The following is a 21,792-nucleotide window of genomic DNA, read 5'->3' as shown; positions in this document are numbered from 1 at the left end:
TCTGCTAACCTACGTGTGATTACTCTCTCTGACTGAACCAGACTAGCTCTTAGCCACATGCTGTAAGTGTTATGTGATATATACACCTGACTCACTCTGTAGATGTCCCCAGTGGAAAGAGGCGGAGTCTGAGTGCCTCGTGCCTTTTATAGTGGGAAACCACCCACATGTGTTCTGCCTGCTGATTGGTTATGTCCTGTTCTCTGTGTTCATTAGCTGCCTGTCTGTATCTCATTATGTGCATGTCTGCATATCATGACAAAAGCTAGGGTGTCGGCCCTCTTCCCCATGTGTAGCTCTGGCTATACGGATACCCCAAAGATTCCACTCTTGGGCATGGCTTCACCGTCACCCCCACAACCTTGGACATTGTCTTGAAGAAGGCTGTCCAGAACCCTACAAGTTTGGGACAAGCCCAGAACATGTGGATGTAGTTGTCTGGGCCTCCCTGGCACTGTTCACATTCATCCTCCACCTCCGGGAAGAACCTGGTCATTTGGGTTCTGGTTACGTGTGCTCTGTGCATCACCTTGAACTTCATGAACCCAGTGTGTACTGAACCCAGCCGGCACTGAACCCAGCTGGCACTGTACCCAGTGTGTACTGAACCCAGCCGGCACTGATCCCAGCTGGCACTGAACCCAGTGGGTACTGAACCCAGTGGGTACTGAACCCAGCGGGTACTGGACCCAGTGGCTACTGAACCCAGTGGCTACTGAACCCAGTGGGTGCTGAACCCAGTGGGTGCTGAACCCAGTGTGTACTGAACCCAGTGGGTACTGAATCAACTGGGTTCAGTACACACTGGGTTCAGTAGCCACTGGGTTAAGTACACACTGGGTTCAGTACACACTGGGTTCAGTAGCCACTGGGTTCAGTACACACTGGGTTCAGTACACACTGGGTTCAGTAGCCACTGGGTTCAGTACACACTGGGTTCAGTACACACTGGGTTCAGTAGCCGCTGCGTTCAGTACACACTGGGTTCAGCACCCACTGTGTTCAGTACACACTGGGTTCAGTAGCCACTGGGTTCAGTACACACTGGGTTCAGTACATACTGGGTTCAGTAGCCACTGGGTTCAGTGCACACTGGGTTCAGTACCCACTGGGTTCAGTATCCACTGGGTTCAGTACACACTGGGTTCAGTACACACTGGGTTCAGCACCCACTGGGTTCAGCACCCACTGGGTTCAGTAGCCAGTGGGTTCTGTACACACTGGGTTCAGTACACACTGGGTTCAGCACCCACTGGGTTCAGTACACACTGGGTTCAGTAGCCACTGGGTTCAGTACACACTGGGTTCAGTGCCGTCTGGGTTCAGCACCCACTGGGTTCAGTACCCACTGGGTTCAGTAGCCACTGGGTTCAGTACACACTGGGTTCTGTAAACACTGGGTTCAGTGCCGGCTGGGTTCAGCACCCACTGGGTTCAGTACCCACTGGGTTCAGTACACACTGGGTTCAGTACACACTGGGTTCAGTACCGACTGGGTTCAGTACACACTGGGTTCAGCACCCACTGGGTTCAGTACACACTGGGTTCAGCACACACTGGGTTCAGTAGCCACTGGGTTCAGTATACACTGGGTTCAGTACACACTGGGTTCAGCACCCACTGGGTTCAGTACACACTGGGTTCAGTAGCCACTGGGTTCAGCACCCACTGGGTTCAGTACACACTGGGTTCAGTAGCCGCTGGGTTCAGTACCCACTGGGGTCAGTACACACTGGGTTCAGTACACACTGGGTTCAGTACACACTGGGTTCAGTACACACTGGGTTCAGTGCCGGCTGGGTTCAGCACCCACTGGGTTCAGTACCCACTGGGTTCAGCACCCACTTGGTTCAATACCCACTGGGTTCAGTACACACTGGGTTCAGCACCCACTGGGTTCAGCACCCACTGGGTTCAGTACCCACTGGGTTCAGTAGCCACTGGGTCCAGTACCCACTGGGTTCAGCACCCACTGGGTTCAGTACCCACTGGGTTCAGTACACACTGGGTTCAGTACAGACTGGGTTCAGTAGCCACTGGGTTCAGCACCCACTGGGTTCAGTACACACTGGGTTCAGTACACACTGGGTTCAGTAGCCACTGGGTTCAGTACACACTGGGTTCAGTACACACTGGGTTCAGTAGCCACTGGGTTCAGTACACACTGGGTTCAGTACACACTGGGTTCAGTAGCCACTGCGTTCAGTACACACTGGGTTCAGCACCCACTGTGTTCAGTACACACTGGGTTCAGTAGCCACTGGGTTCAGTACACACTGGGTTCAGTACATACTGGGTTCAGTAGCCACTGGGTTCAGTGCACACTGGGTTCAGTATCCACTGGGTTCAGTATCCACTGGGTTCAGTACACACTGGGTTCAGTACACACTGGGTTCAGCACCCACTGGGTTCAGCACCCACTGGGTTCAGTAGCCAGTGGGTTCTGTACACACTGGGTTCAGTACACACTGGGTTCAGCACCCACTGGGTTCAGTACACACTGGGTTCAGTAGCCACTGGGTTCAGTACACACTGGGTTCAGTGCCGTCTGGGTTCAGCACCCACTGGGTTCAGTACCCACTGGGTTCAGTAGCCACTGGGTTCAGTACACACTGGGTTCTGTAAACACTGGGTTCAGTGCCGGCTGGGTTCAGCACCCACTGGGTTCAGTACCCACTGGGTTCAGTACACACTGGGTTCAGTACACACTGGGTTCAGTACCGACTGGGTTCAGTACACACTGGGTTCAGCACCCACTGGGTTCAGTACACACTGGGTTCAGCACACACTGGGTTCAGTAGCCACTGGGTTCAGTATACACTGGGTTCAGTACACACTGGGTTCAGCACACACTGGGTTCAGTACACACTGGGTTCAGCACCCACTGGGTTCAGCACCCACTGGGTTCAGTAGCCAGTGGGTTCTGTACACACTGGGTTCAGTACACACTGGGTTCAGCACCCACTGGGTTCAGTACACACTGGGTTCAGTAGCCACTGGGTTCAGTACACACTGGGTTCAGTGCCGTCTGGGTTCAGCACCCACTGGGTTCAGTACCCACTGGGTTCAGTAGCCACTGGGTTCAGTACACACTGGGTTCTGTAAACACTGGGTTCAGTGCCGGCTGGGTTCAGCACCCACTGGGTTCAGTACCCACTGGGTTCAGTACACACTGGGTTCAGTACACACTGGGTTCAGTACCGACTGGGTTCAGTACACACTGGGTTCAGCACCCACTGGGTTCAGTACACACTGGGTTCAGCACACACTGGGTTCAGTAGCCACTGGGTTCAGTATACACTGGGTTCAGTACACACTGGGTTCAGCACCCACTGGGTTCAGTACACACTGGGTTCAGTAGCCACTGGGTTCAGCACCCACTGGGTTCAGTACACACTGGGTTCAGTAGCCGCTGGGTTCAGTACCCACTGGGGTCAGTACACACTGGGTTCAGTACACACTGGGTTCAGTACACACTGGGTTCAGTGCCGGCTGGGTTCAGCACCCACTGGGTTCAGTACCCACTGGGTTCAGCACCCACTTGGTTCAATACCCACTGGGTTCAGTACACACTGGGTTCAGCACCCACTGGGTTCAGCACCCACTGGGTTCAGTACCCACTGGGTTCAGTAGCCACTGGGTCCAGTACCCACTGGGTTCAGTACACACTGGGTTCAGTACAGACTGGGTTCAGTAGCCACTGGGTTCAGTACACACTGGGTTCAGCACCCACTGGGTTCAGTACACACTGGGTTCAGTACCCACTGGGTTCAGTACACACTGGGTTCAGTACCCACTGGGTTCAGTACACACTGGGTTCAGTACCCACTGTGTTTAGTACACACTGGGTTCTGTACACACTGGGTTCAGTACCCACTGGGTTCAGTACACACTGGGTTCAATGCCCACTGATGTGTTGGGTATGCAGGGTCTGCGAGGACTATGTTTACTGCAGCAGTGAGAGACACAGGCTTCCAACACTTGAAGAAATGCAACTCGATTTTATTGAACTCTTAACTATCATACATACTTTAACTGTGGGTTGACACTATGCTGACTTGACTGGAGACCTGAGGCTAACCTGACCAGACTATCTTCCTACCACATGGTGTATGTTCTAGTTGCTGCTCACAGGATCTGACTGTCTCAGAGGCTGGATCCCAAGAGAGCAGGAAAGCTAGTGCCCTCTGGCTTTATACTGGTCGTGTCCTGTCTGGTGATTGGCTGCTATGTTCTGTGTGTTCACTGGTCATCCTGTGTGTCAATCACTGCCTGTCTGTGCACCATCATATACCTGTGTGTATATTTTGACACCCACTGGGTTCAGTGCCTGTTGGATTCAGTGTCGCTGGGTTCCACGACTGCTGGGTTCAGTGCCTGCTGGATTCAGAGCCCGTTAGATTCAATGCCTGCGAGGTTCAGTACCCACTGCGTTCAGTACCCATTGGGTTCAATGCTGCTGGGTTCAGTTCCTGCTGAGTTCAGTGCCTGCTGGGTTCAATGCCGCTGGGTTCAGTGCCTGCTGGGTTCAATGCCACTGGGTTCAGTTCCTGCTGGGTTCAGTACCCACTGGGTTCAGTGCCTACTGGGTTCAGTACCCACTGGGTTCAGTGCCTGCTGTGTTCAGTGCCTGCTGGGTTCAGTTCCTGCTGGGTTCAGTGCCCGCTGGGTTCAGTACCCACCAGATTCAGTGCCTCTGAGTTCAGTGCCTGCTTGGTTCAGATCCTGCTGGGTTCAGTTCCTGCTGGGTTCAGTTCCTGCTGGGTACAGTGACCACTGGGTTCAGTTCCTGCCGTATTCAGTACCAACTGGGTTCAGTGCCTGCTGGATTCAGTACTTACTGGTTTCAGTGCCTGCTGGGTTCAGTGCCTGTGGAGTGCCTGCTGGGTTCAGTTCCTGCTGTGTTCTGTTGCTGCTGGGTTCTGTTGCTGCTGGGTTCAGTGCCCACTGGCTTCAGTGCCTGCTGGGTTCAGTGCTGCTGGGTTCAGTTCCTGCTGGGTTCTGTGCCTGCTGGGTTCAGTATCCACTGAGTTCAGTGCCTGCTGGGTTCAGTACCCACTGGTTCAGTGCCTGCTGGGTTCAGTGACCACTGGGTTCAGTTTTTGCTGGGTTCAGTGACCACTGGGTTCAGTTTCTGCTGGGTTCAGTGACCACTGGGTTCAGTGCCTGCTGGATTCAGTACTTACTGGATTCAGTGCCTGCTGGATTCAGTACTTACTGGATTCAGTGCCTGCTGGATTCAAAACTCACTGGGTTCAGTGCCTGCTGGATTCGGAGCCCATTGGGTTCAGTACCTACTGGGTTCAGTGCATCCTGGGTTCAGTGCTGCTGGGTTCAGTACCCACTGGGTTCAGGGCCTGCTGGATTCAGTACCCAATGGGTTCAGTGCCTGCTGGCTTCAGTGCTGCTGGGTTCAGTGCTGCTGGGTTCAGTGCCTGCTGGGTTCAGTGCCTCTGGGTTCAGTATCCACTGAGTTCAGTGCCTGCTGGGTTCAGTACCTGCTGGGTTCAGTACCCACTCGGTTCAGTACCCACTGGGTTCAGTGCCTGCTCGGTTCAGTACCTGCTGAGTTCAATGCGTGCTGGGTTCAGTGCCTGCTGGAGTCAGTGCCCATTGGTTTCAGTGCCTGCTGGGTTCAGTACCCACTGCGTTCAGTGCCTGCTGGGTTCTGTTCTGCTGGGTTCAGTGCCGCTGGGTTCAGTACCCACTGGGTTCAGTACCCACTGCGTTCAGTGCCTGCTGGGTTCTGTACTGCTGGGTTCAGTGCCGCTGGGTTCAGTACCCACTGGGTTCAGTGCTGCTGGGTTCAGTACCCACTGGGTTCAGTGCCTGCTGGGTTCAGTACCCACTGGGTTCAGTGCTGCTGGGTTCAGTACCCACTGCGTTCAGTGCTGCTGGGTTCAGTACCCACTGCGTTCAGTGCCTGCTGGGTTCAGTACCCACTGGGTTCAGTACCCACTGGGTTCAGTGCTGCTGGGTTCAGTACCCACTGGGTTCAGTGCCTGCTGGGTTCAGTGCCTGCTGGGTTCAGTACCTACTGAGTTCAGTGCTGCTGGGTTCAGTACCTGCTGGGTTCAGTGCTGCTGGGTTCAGTACCTCCTGGGTTCAGTGCTGCTGGGTTCAGTGCTGCTGGGTTCAGTACCCACTGCGTTCAGTGCTGCTGGATTCAGTGCTGCTGGGTTCAGTGCCTGCTGGGTTTAGTGCTGCTGGGTTCAGTGCTGCTGGGTTCAGTGCCGCTGGGTTCAGTACCTCTTGTGTTCAGTGCTGCTGGGTTCAGTGCCAGCTGGGTTCAGTGCTGCTGGGTTCAGTGCTGCTGGGTTCAGTACTGCTGGTTTCAGTACCCACTGGGTTCAGTGCCTGCTGGGTTCAGTGCATGCTGGGTTCAGTGCTGCTGGGTTCAGTGCTGCTGGGTTCAGTGCCTGCTGGGTTCAGTGCTGCTGGGTTCAGTACCCACTGGGTTCAGTGCTGCTGGGTTCAGTGCCGCTGGGTTCAGTGCTGCTGGGTTCAGTACCCACTGGGTTCAGTGCTGCTGGGTTCAGTACCCACTGGGTTAGGTGCTGCTGGGTTCAGTGCCGCTGGGTTCAGTACCTCCTGGGTTCAGTGCTGCTGGGTTCAGTGCCGCTGGGTTCAGTGCAGCTGGGTTCAGTGCCTGCTGGGTTCAGTACCCACTGGGTTCAGTGCCTGCTGGGTTCAGTGCTGCTGGGTTCAGTGCTGCTGGGTTCCATACTGCTGGGTTCAGTACCCACTGGGTTCAGTGCCTGCTGGGTTCAGTGCCTGCTGGGTTCAGTGCCTGCTGGGTTCAGTGCTGCTGGGTTCAGTGCTGCTGTGTTCAGTGCCTGCTGGGTTCAGTGCTGCTGGGTTCAGTACCCACTGGGTTCAGTGCCTGCTGGGTTCAGTACCCACTGGGTTCAGTGCCTGCTGGGTTCAGTGCCTGCTGGGTTCAGTGCTGCTTGGTTCAGTGCTGCTGGGTTCATTGCTGCTGGGTTCAGTACCTGCTGGGTTTAGTGCTGCTGGGTTCAGTGCTGCTGGGTTCAGTGCCGCTGGGTTCAGTACCCACTGGGTTCAGTGCTGCTGGGTTCAGTGCAGCTGGGTTCAGTGCCGCTGGGTTCAGTACCCACTGCGTTCAGTGCTGCTTTGTTCAGTGCCTGCTGGGTTCAGTACCTCCTGGGTTCAGTGCTGCTGGGTTCAGTGCCTGCTGGGTTCATTGCTGCTGGGTTCAGTACCCACTGGGTTCAGTGCTGCTGGGTTCAGTGCTGCTGGGTTCAGTGCCTGCTGGGTTCATTGCTGCTGGGTTCAGTACCCACTGGGTTCAGTGCTGCTGGGTTCAGTGCTGCTGGGTTCAGTGCTGCTGGGTTCAGTGCCTGCTGGGTTCATTGCTGCTGGGTTCAGTACCCACTGGGTTCAGTGCTGCTGGGTTCAGTGCCGCTGGGTTCAGTACCTACTGGGTTCAGTGCTGCTGGGTTCAGTGCCTGCTGGGTTCATTGCTGCTGGGTTCAGTACCCACTGCGTTCAGTGCCAGCTGGGTTCAGTAAGTATTTACAGATCCTGAGCAGCTTACAAGTGAAAAATGTCAGCTTCGAATATCAAGGGAAATGATGACAGAAGACGGTGAACATCTCCATAAAAGTAACACAGGGATTAGGAAAGAAATATAATTAATGAGGGGAGATTATAATAGGAACACGGGGCAGTGCACACATGATAATGATTTTCTGTTGCGTGCGATCCATTACAAGGCGTATTGTAAGCACCATAGAATTATCACAATCTCATGTAGGAATAGTCCACAGCACAAACCACCACATGGCCAGATGATTGGGACCTATTTCTGTTCCGACCACAGTCACACTGATCTAAGCATGGATCCTATTGGTCCCTTGTTAAAGTATGAAATGCATTTAGCGTCATATTAGTAATAAGGTTTCATTGGATTTCTCCTGCCTCTGCTGACCTTCCCTCCCCTCACTTGTGGCCCATGTCAGATAATGTACCAACTAGTTTCATCACACACAAATAATGCATTTCGATCACAGAATGGCTTCAAGCCTGGTCGTTCGGTAAGGCACTTTGCTGAGGAAATCTGCCCGCTTCCATGAGATTTCCTCAGCGCCAACATTTACAAACAACTTCTTTTCTGGCAGCTGAATCTTCCTAGATGGAGGACACTGTGGGCTGCTGCATTTTGATTATAATATAAGGCTTATTACACTGTGAAAGCTTTTTTATGGATTCAGATTAAAAGCTAGACTTACAATTATTACTTAACATTATTTGTAAGGCTAACATCGGCTCATGTCTGCAAATGAGTTAACAGTAGGTGACTGGTTAAAGGCCAGGCAGCAAATGTTTTTCTCCCAGTTCGTGACTTTTTTGATTACAAATATTTGGCACGATCTAACCAAATAGGAACAGAGTCCCATGACGTGTGCATTTAGCTGCAGGTTTCCCAGCGCTCGCAGAGAAACACCATGCGATTCATTGGGACTCAGTTGCAATTTGTGGACTTAGTGGGGAACTCCCTGTGTTTCTTGCACTGAGGAGCTCTGGTCACCGGAACACCTCATTACAGGAAGAGATTGGGCGCCATTTTTAAATGGCGTCCCAATCTTTCGACCCCTTCCCCCCCACCCAAGCCCTAACACACCCATTAGAGGGTCCTCGGGACCCCTACCTCAGACACGCAGGGCACTCCCGGGCCCGATCCCCACAGCGGGAAAAATGCCAGCCTGGCAGTGCCCCTGCCAGTGCCACCCTGGGCAGCTTAACAGTGCCAGGTTTGCACCCAGATGACACTGTCAGGGTTCCAGTGGCAGTGCCAGGGTGTCAGGCTGGCAGTGCAATGGTTCCCAGGTGGCATCAGCAATGCCAGGGTGCCACCTTCGCCAGAGAGCAACTACCTGGGGGCCTGCGAGACCCCCACAAGTGTCGTTTCCTCTGATCCTCGTTTGTGGGGACCAGCGCTGAACAGCGTTCGCCCGAGATCTCCCAGGTGAGGGGGTTAGATCCCAGATCCTCGGTCGATCAGGCGGGCGCATATTAGAATGAGGCTAGTTGTCTCGCTCCAATACATGGATTTGCCAGAGAGTGATCCTGCACAGAATTAGCGGGATTCAAATTGTGTTAGATCTTGCGAGGCGTGGTGAGCAGGGTAGATCCCAGAAGAGGGATGTCCCGGCATCTACCAGCCGTGCCGCACCAACAGCCATTGTATAAAGCTGTTTGTTTAAAACTTAAAGTAAGGTCACAAGGTAGTGGCTGGGATTGTCCTGTCTCGTCCGTGGTGGGGTCCGTTGTGAGCAAGAGCAGCAAATTCGGAATTCCAGCCAAAGCTCCATTCACTTTCAGCTGCATCGGAGCGAAGTTACAGCAATGGATGAGAACGGACAATTTTGGCCAATATCTTAATATAAACCAATGGGGCAGCACGGTAGCATTGTGGATAGCACAATTGCTTCACAGCTCCAGGGTCCCAGGTTCGATTCCGGCTTGGGTCACTGTCTGTGCGGAGTCTGCACATCCTCCCCGTGTGTGCGTGGGTTTCCTCCGGGTGCTCCGGTTTCCTCCCACAGTCCAAAGATGTGCGGGTTAGGTGGATTGCCCATGATAAATTGCCCTTAGTGTCCAAAATTGCCCTTAGTGTTGGGTGGGGTTACTGGGTTATGGGGATAGGGTGGAGGTGTTGAACTTGGGTAGGGTGCTCTTTCCAAGAGCTGGTGCAGACTCGATGGGCCGAATGGCCTCCTTCTGCACTGTAAATTCTATTCTATTCTAACGGATGATTGCTGTTAGTTTAGAATATGACTGAACAAGTAGCGGTTCGATAGTTTGTAAACACACTTACCTAATGGTTGTTTGGTGAAACCGGGGACAGGTGAAGCAAGCAGAACGAGGAAGATATTGCCAAACATGTTGTTGGGACCTTCCTGCTCTGTGGTGCGTGGGGGGAGGGGGGCGCGTTGCTGGGGTTGAAAATGAGCTAATCATAAACATGTTGCTCTCAGAGAAAGGAGCCAATCATAAAGTGTGTACATTGCAGGGCGTGAAGTGGAGACCTATTTAAACACTGCATTCGTTAAGCTTGAGACTACCGCTGCAGCCAGACAAGGAAGGGAGATAGCCGGTCTGCTATCTGAACAGAGAACTAACTGGGACAAATCGACCACCCAATCGTTTCTTTTTCTCTGGGAAACCAAGTCACTGCTGTCATTGTTATTGAACTGTCCATGATACAAATCAAATAATACAGTGCAGTTATTTTGTGGCAAGTCTTGAATTTTGGGTCCTTAATAGTAGACCGCCAAGCCTCCGTGGCAGGAATAGTCTACAGCACAAACCACCACATGCCAGACGATTGGGAGCTATTTCGCTTCCGACTACAGTGCTCCGGAATATAAAGAAAAATTGCAACACTCCAAGAGGGCTTGCATTTTGTCGAGTAAGTGTAAGGATGGAGCAAATTTAGTGGATGGGGACGCAGGGTAGTGCTGATCACCATCTGAAATTGTTCCTCTTGGATCCACAAGATGATTCTAGTAAAATAATTGCACTAAAGGATGCCCACGTTTGTTGAAGGAATCTAAAACAGGCATTTGGCCTTGTTTTCACAAAGTTAGGTGCCCGAAAGCCTGTTTTTTGCAACTGTAATTAAAAATGGTCCAAGCCAATTTATGGTTGAACTTTGAGATCTTTGGGGTTTAAAGCGTTGGTCGTCAGAATTTGTAGCACAGTGGTTAGCACTGTTCCTTCACAGCACCAGGGATTTGGGTTCGATTCCCGGCTTGGGTCACTGTCTGGGAGGAGTCTGCACGTTCTCCCCGTGTCTGCGTGGGTTTCCTCCGGTGCTCCAGTTTCCTCTCACAAGTCCGGAAAGACGTGCTGTTAGGTGAATTGGACATTCTCCCTCAGTGTACATTAACAGGAGCTGGAGTGTGGCGACTCGGGGCTTTTCACAGTAACTTCATTGCAGTGTTAATATAAGCCCACTTGTGACACTAATAATAAAGAATAATAAAGATTGGTCCTTGTTGTGCTGGCTTTAGGCCCATAAAATTGAGGTAATGAGTTCCAGTTTCTGCACCTTCTGATCGATCTGCAAGACACTATCCCTTTGCTTCCAGAGTCTATCCAGATCTCACTGACATGGCGAGCGAATGAACATTGAAACCTGACTCAGAATGTTGCCAAAAACAGCTAACAATAGGTGTTGCTCTCCTGTATCAGAGTCTTGCTAGACAGGAGCATGAGTCAGAGATCGGTCTGTAGCCCCACTCCATGGCCCGGATTCTCCGACCCGGCTCCCCAGAGGGTGGCACGAATCCCACCCCGCAGCCCTGACGCTGGCTGCTCTGTGCTCCGGCGTGTTTTTCGGGCGGGAGCGGGTTTTCCGCCAGGCCGGTTGGGGGCTGTTGACAGCGGCCCCCCGGCGATTCTCTGGGCCTCGATGGGTCGAGCACCCGTCCATTTTTGGCCAGTCCCGACGGCGTGAATTACTCACCACACACATGGCTGGTCCTGGCAGGTGAGTATGCGGGGGCGGTCCTCAGGGGTGACACGTGGGGATCCGACCCCAGGGGGAGCCCCCACGGTGAGCTGGCCTGCGATCGGGGCCCACCGATCTGCAGGTGGGCTTTTTTCGCGGGGGGCCTTCTTTCCTCTGCACCGGGCCCCCGTAGGGCTCCACCATATTGCCCGAGGGCCAGCACGGAGAAGAGCACCCCCGCACATGCACAGAAATACGCCGGCCGGTCCGCACATGCGCGAACTCGCGCCGGCCCTTCGCCGCAGCCTGGAGCGGCGCCAACGACCCCGGCAGCAACCTAGCGCCCTAGAAAGGTGAGAAGTCCTCACCTTGGGGGGCTGTTGATGCCGGAGCCGTTGGCGCCGGTTTTCCCGCCGACATGGAGACTTAGTCTCCAGAAAGGAGAATCCCGGCCCATGTGTTTTTATAATATTTGTGGCACCTTTCACAAGCTCAGCAAGTGCTTTGCAACCAACAAAGTCATTGTGCAGTGTGCTCACTGCTGGAAACATGACAGCTGATTTGCACATGGCAAGGTCTACAGTGTCATGATATGCAGACATGCAGATAATGATATACAGACAGGCAGCTAATGAACACAGAGAACAGGGCATGACCAATGAGCAGGCAGGACACTCAGGGGTGGTATCTCACTATAAAAGGCACGAGGCACTCACACTCCATCTCTTTCCACTGATGAACATCCACAGAGTGAGTCAGGGTATATGTACAGTATCACACCTCCAGCACGTGGCTAAGAGTTAGTCTGGTTCAGTCAGACAGAGTAACCACACTTAGGTTAGCAGAGAGTCAAACTTATAGAGAACTGTGCTACTGGTTCAATAAATCAGATTGAACTAACTTCAAGGTCTGGAGTATCTTTTGGTTAAAGCTGCATCCAGTTGCAGCCTGTGTTATCCCAGGTTATGTACTCTGGGATAACACAGGCTATGTTCAATGATGTTAGCTCAGGGGTAAATATGGGCACCAAGCCTCCACTGCTCTTCTTACAGGATCATCTCAGAGAGCAGTTGGGATTTTGGTTCACCTGAAAGATAAAACTCCCAACACTCCTTCAGTACTACATTCAAGTGTCAGCCCAAGATTATGTACATAAATCTTGGGAGTTGGCCTAAACCCTAGGCTGTGGAATTCTCCATTGGCGGGATCCTCCGCTCCGCCGGCAGCGCACCAACGCAGGTTTCCCAATGGCGTGGAGTGGCCACAATGGGAAATCCGGCTGACGGAACGGAGCATCCTGCTGCTGGTGAGGATGCACCGCACAGGAAAACGCAGCTGGTGGGATGGAGAATCCTGCCCTGGACCTTTGGACTCAGAAGTAAAAGCTCGACCACTGAGCCAAGGCTGGATATCTTGCCCAGGCAACACTCTGGGATATATTCAACTGGAAAGAGTTACTGGATTTCTGAAGTTGGGTTAATCATGCATAATTAATATACTCTCTTACATTCCCCAGATACTTAATTAACACAACAGCCCCGGGCCCCCAGTTGCGACTGGATCATTTGTAAATGATTGTATAAATTGTTCTTTTGCATTTTTAGATATTAGATTTGCTCGGGAAATTAGCTGGATGCCACTTGGGATGAGGTGAATATTCTCAATTAAACTTGTGCTTTGCATTTTTTTTTTCACTTGTTCACAGAGATACACACGAGGATCAGCGAAATTATTTCCAGACAACTATTTAGCTCGGGGTGAACATAAGTCTGATTGTGTAATAATGACAGGCTATTGGGAATTACTGCTGAAAAGAATGTTATCATTCCACTGTGCAATTTGATCTACATTTATATTAATATAATAGTTCAACCACCAAGACAGTTGTGTTTTAATATCCAACTTATGTGTAGCTGATCACAGTAGTTTTAACTTTCTCAGATGCTTTTACCCAGAGGTTGCAATGAAGCTTACTTTGAGCCAGCTATACTTGATTCTCAGTTGTAGCAAATGATTGCAGTCACTAATGAAGACACAATTGGAAAGAGTGTTGAACATGGTACGTCCTATCCTCAAAAGGATCCAGGTGGATTGAAGATGGTTCAGTAAAGATCAAATTGACACTCTTAATGCTGAAAGCTTTATGTCGTATAAACAAATGAACAATAACTAATAGGGGAAGAGACACTGGCCGATAGAACCTGTTTTGCACATCACAAGGTGAACACACCCCACTGGAAACCATGTTGAATCCTTGGACAACCAGATGTCAACCCCATTGTTGTCTTTAAATTATCAGACACTTCGACCAGTTTATTATTAAAACCTTTTACCCAGGTGCCTTTATTTGCGAGATGAACAAAGGACAAACACAGGTTCACAGTTTAACCCAATTCTATTCAAAATTCTCTCACTCACACAAAATGTGACTCAGACTCAGAGCTGAGCTTTAGGTATTCCTCACACTGAGTGAAGGAGGATGGCCAGGCTACAATCACTCGGTGTGGATATCTTTTCTGGGTTTGGAACTCTGGGTTCGGAATGCAGGGTCCCTTCTTCTTGCGATGGTTGTGCCCGGGGGTCTCCCAGGTTACCGCTGAAGGTCTGCTCCAATGTTACGTCTTTTATACCAGTTCTGCTAGCACTGAGTCATAAGTATACGCCCACACCTGGCCTGAGTTCTATTGTCCGCTCCAGACTTAAACTTGTTAATGGGAATAAAAAGGACACTCGTGCTCAGCCAGGGTGATACGATCAAGATCCATTGTCCTCTGAAACACTCTTGTCTGACCAGCTATTAGCCCATTATGGAGTCTGATGGCCTTATTGTTTGTCCTGCTACAAAGTTGATCACCTGTGTTTGGAAGTTAGTCACATATTCATAGCATGATCTTGTTCTTTTGTGTAAATGTGAGTGGGTAATCACAAAGTCCATATAGCGATAATGAGCTTATATGTTGACTTCAATGCTCTTGCAGACAGCCAGTGTCGTTTCCAGACAGGGCCTCATTTGGAAGTTTATGTTTCCAGCCTATGAGTCTTGACTGCCTGTTCCCAGTACCTCACCAGCCAATTTGGGCAAACATCCAGAAAATCCCTTTCTGGTTCCTTTTGCTGACTGAAGCAAGTTAAGGAGCCATTTCTGACCCAAATGTTTTACATCCCTTTGAATGAGGCGATCTTGGCATGGCAAGAACTTTTGTAAGGTCCCAGAAAGAACAATGAGATAATGATGAAATAATCTGTTTAGTGCTGTTGGTTGAAGCAAAAGTGGAGGCCAGGAAATGGGCCCACTGTTCCCTGGGCCAAGCAGCACCTTCTAACATCAAAGCTAATTCTCTTCTACTCACAACTTGTTGTGTAACACACAACAACCCTTGCTCTTCTCTCAATTATTTCCTTCCATCAAGGAACGACTCAGAGCCAAACTTTTCAGTGGGCAAAAGAGCATTGAGTGGAAACATAAGCTAGGTCTTTAAAATGCTGGGAGGAAGGAGGCAACTAATCTTCCACTGTGAACAGACAGTGAGAAGAAACTGCTACAGATGATCAAGCTTCAAATGAGACTGAAGCTGAGAAGAAACTGTCTGGGCAAAGTAGAGATGCAGAACAGACCCCAAAAAAGTGCACTAACTTGTCATTTAGTGCAAACCATAGTTGCCATTTGATTGATGGAGAAGGAAAGTCTGAGGTCAAAGAAAACAAAGCACAAAAGAAGAGGCAGTTTTTCTCTCTGAAGGCGAGCATCCCGAGTTGGGACATTTCTGAGCAGACCCGTTTCAGTTTAAAATACCTGCTCACACACACAAGCTTTTATCAGCGGGGATGGGGAGGGGGGCACAGTTATGGGCCAGAGTCAGATCCACAAACCCCAGAAGCGGATCCACTGTGGCCCGAATGGTGGGTGGGGTCTGAGGCGGGCTGGTTAGAAGATGCATCCCAGTTCTCTGGGACACCATCTCAGTTGTAATGAGATTAGTTAGGTCATCTAACCCTCACCACTCACACCCCCTCATTCAACATCCATTCACCATGGACCTTCCATGCTAAATCACTACCAACTTATTTAATCCTCTTATTTCCTAACCCCTCATTATTCAAGTCAATTCAATGCTGGGTGAAATTCGTCACCTCCCGACGCTGCGAACTGCGATCGGGCGGAGAATCGGGCACCTGACCAAATTCGAGATCCGCGTCCAGTGCCGATTCGGGCACCGTGCTCCGGTCACTTGCTGGTGGTAACCAGCATGGGTGGCGGCATTTGTATACATTTAAATGTGATGAGCCGGTTGGCCACAGTATTCTCCATCCTTCCGCGATACTCCTCTCCTCTCAAGCGGAAGTCATGTGGGCATGAATTATGACAAATATTTACGGGGACAGGACGCCAAGGCTACGGAGGAGGAGTGGGTGGCTGAAAGAATCAATTGAAAAACTGTTCAAAACTGTCGGAGTTGCTGGGGGATGATTTCCTAGGCTGGCCAGCAGCGGGCTGTGACTTGGTGCCAAGTCCATGGACTTGGGATGTCCCCCCTGAGGATCGGGGAGGCCTCTCGCAGACCGCCATTGCTGCAGTCTTTCTTTTAAACGTGCCCCTTTAGTTCTACTTACAGGATCCTGGCCTTTCACACCGCAGAGTGCTGCCTGTGTCCTTTAAATGCTCAGAAGGTCTCTGGTCATCTGGGACTCCACCCAGGCCACCCCTATGGGAACCCTTACACCCCAACTGTATCATCAAGGGCCAAACTCAATCAGGAGCCCACCAGGCTCCCCTCATAAGCGCTGCACCATTGCAGAGGAATCAGGAAAACAGCAGAGTTCACCCCAACCAGAGGAAATGCACCGCAGCCTATGGGCCCATCCTGGTTCTCTGCGCCTTTCAGGGCAGAAGAGTCACCAGTGATCCCCACCTTTCTTTTTTTTTTTAATAATCATTTTATTGAGGTATTTTTTGGTATTATAACAACAACTCAATAAACAATGTACATGAAACTATAAATATAGTGCAAAAGCCGTCTCCCTCCCTTACAGGTCCCACCTTTATTAACCCCCTACTCTAAGCTAAACTAACCCCCCCCACTCCCCCCACCCCCACTTCTGCTGACTATGAATTTTCCACGAAGAAGTCGCTGAACGGTTGCCACCTCCGGGTGAACCCTAACAGTGACCCTCTCAAGGCGAACTTGATTTTCTACAAACAGAGAAAGCTAGCCATGTCAGTTAGCCAGGTCTCCGACTTCGGGGGCTTTGAGTCCCTCCATGGTAATGGTATCCGTCTCCGGGCTACCAGAGAAGCAGAGGCCAGAACGTCTGCCTCTTTCTCCTCCTGGATCCCCGGGTCTTCCGACACGCCGAAAATCTCCACCTCTGGACTCAGCGCCACCCTTGTTTTTAACACCGTGGACATGACGTCCGCAAACCCCTGCCAAAACCCCCTAAGCTTCGGACATGCCCAGAACTTATGGACATGGTTCACTGGTCCTCCCGCACATTTTGCGCACCTGTCCTCTACCCCAAAGAATCTACTCATCCGGGCCACTGTCATGTGAGCCCGGTGAACGACCTTAAATTGTATCAGGCTGAGCCTGGCACATGTTGCGGATGCATTGACTCCACTCAACGTATCGCCCACAGACCATCCTCTATCTCTCCTCCCAATTCCTCCTCCCACTTGCGCTTCAGCTCCTCGGTCTGCGTCTCCGCTGACCCCATAAGTTCCTTGTAAATGTCCGAGACGCTCCATTCTCCTACCCACCCTCTGGAAACTACCCTGTCCTGAACCCCCTTAGCGGTAGGGGCGGGAAGGTTGACACCTGTTTATGCAGGAAGTCCCGCACCTGCAGATACCTGGATTTGTTTCCCCTCGCCAACCCAAACTTCTTCTCCAGCGCCCTCGTACTTGGAAAGCTCCCCTTTATAAACATATCCCCCATCCTCTCAATCCTTGCTCTCTGCCATATCCTGAACCCCCCACACATATTTCCCAGGGCAAACTGGTGATTATTACAGATTGGGGACCAGGCCGATGCTCCCTCTGCTCCCACGTCTCCTCCATTGCCCCCAGACTCTCAGGGCCGCCACCACCACGGGGCTGGTGGAGTACCGTGCCGCGGGAACGGCAGAGGCTCAAAATGAAGAAATCAATCCGGGAGTACACTTCATGCATATGTGAGTAGAAGGAGAACTCCTTCACCCTCGGCTGCCCAAATCTCCATGTATCCAGCCCCCCCAACTGCTTCATGAGCCCTTTTAGTTCCTTTGCCATTGCTGGCACCCTGCCCGTTTTCGAGCTTGACCGGTCCAAGCCAGGGTCAATAACTGTGTTGAAGTCCCCTCCCATGACCAACTGTGCAAGTCCAGGTCCGGTATCTGTCCCAGCATCCTCTTTATAAACTCCACATCATCCCAATTTAGCGCATACACATTAACTAATACCACCTACACCCCCTCTAGCTTCCCACTGACCATAATGTACCGACCTCCCACATCCGAGACTATTCCACCCGCCTCAAACACCACCCGCTTATTGATCAGGATCGCGACCCCTCTAGTCTCTGAATCTAGTCCCGAGTGAAAGACCTGACTGACCCAGCCTTTCCTCAACCTAATCTGGTCAGCTACTCGAAGGTGCGTCTCCTGCAACATTACCACGTCCGCCTTCAGTCCCCTAAGATGCGCGAACACACGTGATCTTTGACCAGCCCATTGAACCCTCGAACATTCCAGGTGATCAGCCTAGTTGGGGGGCTCATAGCCCCTCCCCATTCACCAATCAGCCATCCCCACTTTTGGGCCTGCCTCCAGCCCATGCTCCACGCCTCCACCGGCTCACCCCCAGGCAGCCTCCGTCCCCCAACCTCCTCTCTGTCCCTTGGCCCAACCAAGTCCCTCCCTCGTCAGCAGAATATTTTCCTCCCCTTCCCCTCTAGTAACAACACTCTGTAACCCAACCCCTTTAATAAACCGAACATATGCACACCCCCCATATGCTTCCGTGAGCTAGCCCGCCCAGCTAGCTTGGTGGCCCCCATCCCTTGCGCCGGATAGTCTCCCACCTATTGTTCCCTCCCCACCCTCTCCCCCGCTCATACAAACAAACTCCAACATCAAACAATCCCCACACAATTGCCTGACAGAAAAACACCAAAATCTAAACAAGCACACCTCCATCCCCCAACAGTACAAATGAAACCCTTAACTCACTCAGCTCTGCCAAAGCTCTGCCAATACAGAAGGCATTACAAACATCTTCCACAAAACGAAAAACGGGAAACTTTTTTTTTTAAAAACAGAGAAACAAAAAGAAAAAAAAAACCATGAACGTTGCAGAAAATTTCAAAAGTTCTCAGTCCTCCACCAGTCCTTCCCTTTTCACGAAGTCCAGCGCATCCTCAGGCGACACAAAATAAAAGTGCAGTTCCTCGTACGTGACCCAGAGACGGGCCAACTACAACAGCCCGAACTTCACCTTTTTCTTAAAAAGGATCGACATAATCTGGTTGAAGCCTGCTCTTCTCCTGGTCACCTCCACACTCAGGTCTTGGTAGATCCGCAGGATACTATTGCTCCACTTACAGCTCCGTGTCTGCTTGGCCCACTGTAGAATACACTCCTTATCCAAGTACATGTGGAATCTCACCACCATTGCCCTCGGGCGTTCTCCCGTTCGCGGCTTACTCGCGAGTGCTCTGCGAGCCCTGTCCACCTCCAAGGGTCAGGAGAATGCCCCATCCCCCAGCAGCTTCTCAAACATATCTGCGATGTATGCCCCAGCGTCCGCTCCTTCGGACACCTCCGGGAGCCCAATGATTCTCAAGTTCTGCCGGCAGCACCTATTCTCTAGGTCCCCCACCTTCTCCAGGAGCTTCTTCTGCTGGTCTCTCAGCCTCCCCACCTCCAACTCCACCGCAGTTTGGTGTTCCTCCTGCTCAGCCAGCACCTTCTCCACCTTATGGATCGCCCGATCTTGGGAGTCCAATCTAAGCTCCAGCCGTTCAATCGACTCTTTTATCGGGTCCAAGCAGTCCCATGTCTGCTTAGCAAAGCCTTCCTGAATAACCTGCATCAGCTGCTCCGTTGACCGCTGGGTCAATAAACCAGAGGTCCGGTCCTCCGCCATGCTGTCTCCCACTGCAGCTTCAGCCCAAACCTTCTCTGTCTTTCTGTTTCTGCCTTTACGAGCACTTCTAGTCCTTCTCTCCATGCACCGATGTGGGAATTCAGTACACGATTACCTCTGTCTTCAGTTTTACAGTTCAAGTCTGGTAAAAAAATCGGGGGAAAAGGTCCAAAAGTCTGACCCGAGCGGGAGCCACCAAATGTGCGACTCACTCCTTCATAGCTGCCACCAGAAAAGCTGACCCCCACCTTTCTGGATCACTAGCTGCCTCCTATTGGTGAGACTGGCAGCGCTGACTGCCTCTGCCACCTCTAGGCAGTGTTCAGGAAAGCAGGCTTGAGTCTGTGGCCCATGCTGGAGAAGAGGGTGTCCATTCACTCCTCACTAGCATGGAACTGTGGGTCCTCCTTGGATTCCTGACCACGGGGGGAAGTTCTTCTCTGAGCCATCTTGGTGGTTTCAGTGAATGTGTGGTAAGTGGAGCGCTTAAAATCAGATCCAGTTGCCAGGCTGTTTGGCGCAAACTCCGGCCCCAGCGGGTCGGGAATTGCTTGGAATTCATGCCAGAAGAGTGACGGCCTACGAGCATGTCCAGAATTACTCCGCAAATAGCGCCCCCAACAGGAACACGAACCGCACACAATTCAGTACCGGGTCAACACTTAGAGTTGGATTCTCCAATCAATCCGTTTGGCCTTACAACCAGAAAGTCGGCACCGTCCCCGCACCAATCCTCCGTCTGGTGGGGGGTTCGCAGCCATGCAGCATAAAGACCCCGGCTTTACCTACAGATACGGCCGGCGAATGGCCGGGTCCGTGGCCGTACAACATGGCGCCGGCCGTGCGCGCACCCGGCCTGCCAAAAACTGCCCCCTGTAACCGGCCTCGCCACCCCCAGACCACCTCCTACCTGTCCCCCCATCCCCCGCCGAAGCCCCCCTGCCAGCGGAGCAGCTCCCCTCTGACTGTGACACTGCTGGATTCAGTCCGCAGCCGCCACGCCGTTAGGGACTCGACCATCGGGAGGCGGAGCATCGGGGCAGGGCCTCAGGTGACATCCTGAGGCTGTCCATATGGCTGGCGGCATACTCCATGAGTACACCGTTTTTGAGGGGGTGGAGCATCGCAAAAACGGTGCCGTCCCTGATTCCGGCGTAAATGTGGATTCTCCAGCCGATCGCTGAACTCGATTTCGACATCGGCAATCGGAGAATCCAGTACGCGGCCTCCCAAACAGAGAATTCCACCCATTATCGCATGCCCCCCACCCAGCCCCTACGGCCCATCATACCCTCAATGCAACTTCCCAAATCACCCACTGTCCACCATAGGCAGACCTCAGGAGCCATGTGGAGCTGAGCTCTCACTCTACACATTTGACAGGGGAAATAAAATCCCTTTCATGAAGCCCATTCAAGCCATTTAAATCTCAAGTTTTTAATTGCTTATAAAAAAATAACTTATTTTCATTCTCCACATCAAAAACAGCTAATAGTTCAATACTCTTTTAATTAAACATGATTTTCCTTTTAGAAGCCATGCTGGCTCTTCCTAATCAACCCACATATTTTCCATGTAACTAATAGTTCTATTCCGAATAATTGTTTCGAGAATCTTGCCCACCGCTGATGTTAAACTGACTGTTCTGTAATTGCTTTGGCTGTCCTCATAATCTTATTTGAACAAGGGCATAACTTTTGCAATTCTCCAGTCCTCTGGCATCTCTCCAGAGTATAGAGAAGACTGGAAGGTTCTGACCAGTGCCCCGGCAATTTCCATTCTCACTTCCTTCAATATCCTTGCTGGGGTCTTCTTGAACGCAGCACTGAGTTCAAATAACCTGGCTGAGTTCAGATTTTCCTTGCGTGTGATCACACCCTGTCTCTTATCACCTACCAGGAAAAAAATGGGACCTGTGAGATACCGGGGCAGCCCTTCCACATTCACCATTCATTTTTAAAGGGGTGTGGAGTTGGAAATTCAGCCCAGGGTACTTTCACAATTCCCAGTAATCAGGCGAACCTACTTGAAGCATCCTGAACTATTCGGCCCATCAATTCTGCACTAACCCTCCTAAAGAGCACCCAACCTAGACCCACTCCCCCAACCTATCCCCATAACCCCACCTAACCTGCACTTCCTTGGACTGTGGAAGAAACCGGAGCACCTGGAGGAAACCCTCGCAGACACGGGG

At 51.6% G+C, this 21,792-nt stretch overlaps 1 long non-coding RNA gene across 1 annotated transcript in view; it reads left to right on the top strand.

The window, feature by feature from the left end:
* The window catches only part of LOC140393538 (uncharacterized), a 49,152-nt gene extending 35,333 nt beyond the window's left edge, over positions 1-13,819 (top strand). The window contains exon 3 of the long non-coding RNA XR_011935652.1: positions 13,185-13,819. This is a non-coding gene — a long non-coding RNA (uncharacterized lncRNA). The remainder of the gene's footprint in view (positions 1-13,184) is intronic.
* The last annotated feature ends 7,973 nt before the right edge of the window (positions 13,820-21,792 follow it).

The sequence above is a fragment of the Scyliorhinus torazame genome, chromosome 17 (genome assembly GCF_047496885.1).
Source record: "Scyliorhinus torazame isolate Kashiwa2021f chromosome 17, sScyTor2.1, whole genome shotgun sequence".
NCBI classification, from domain to species: Eukaryota; Metazoa; Chordata; class Chondrichthyes; order Carcharhiniformes; family Scyliorhinidae; genus Scyliorhinus; species Scyliorhinus torazame.
This window is presented reverse-complemented; position numbering and strand designations above follow the sequence as displayed.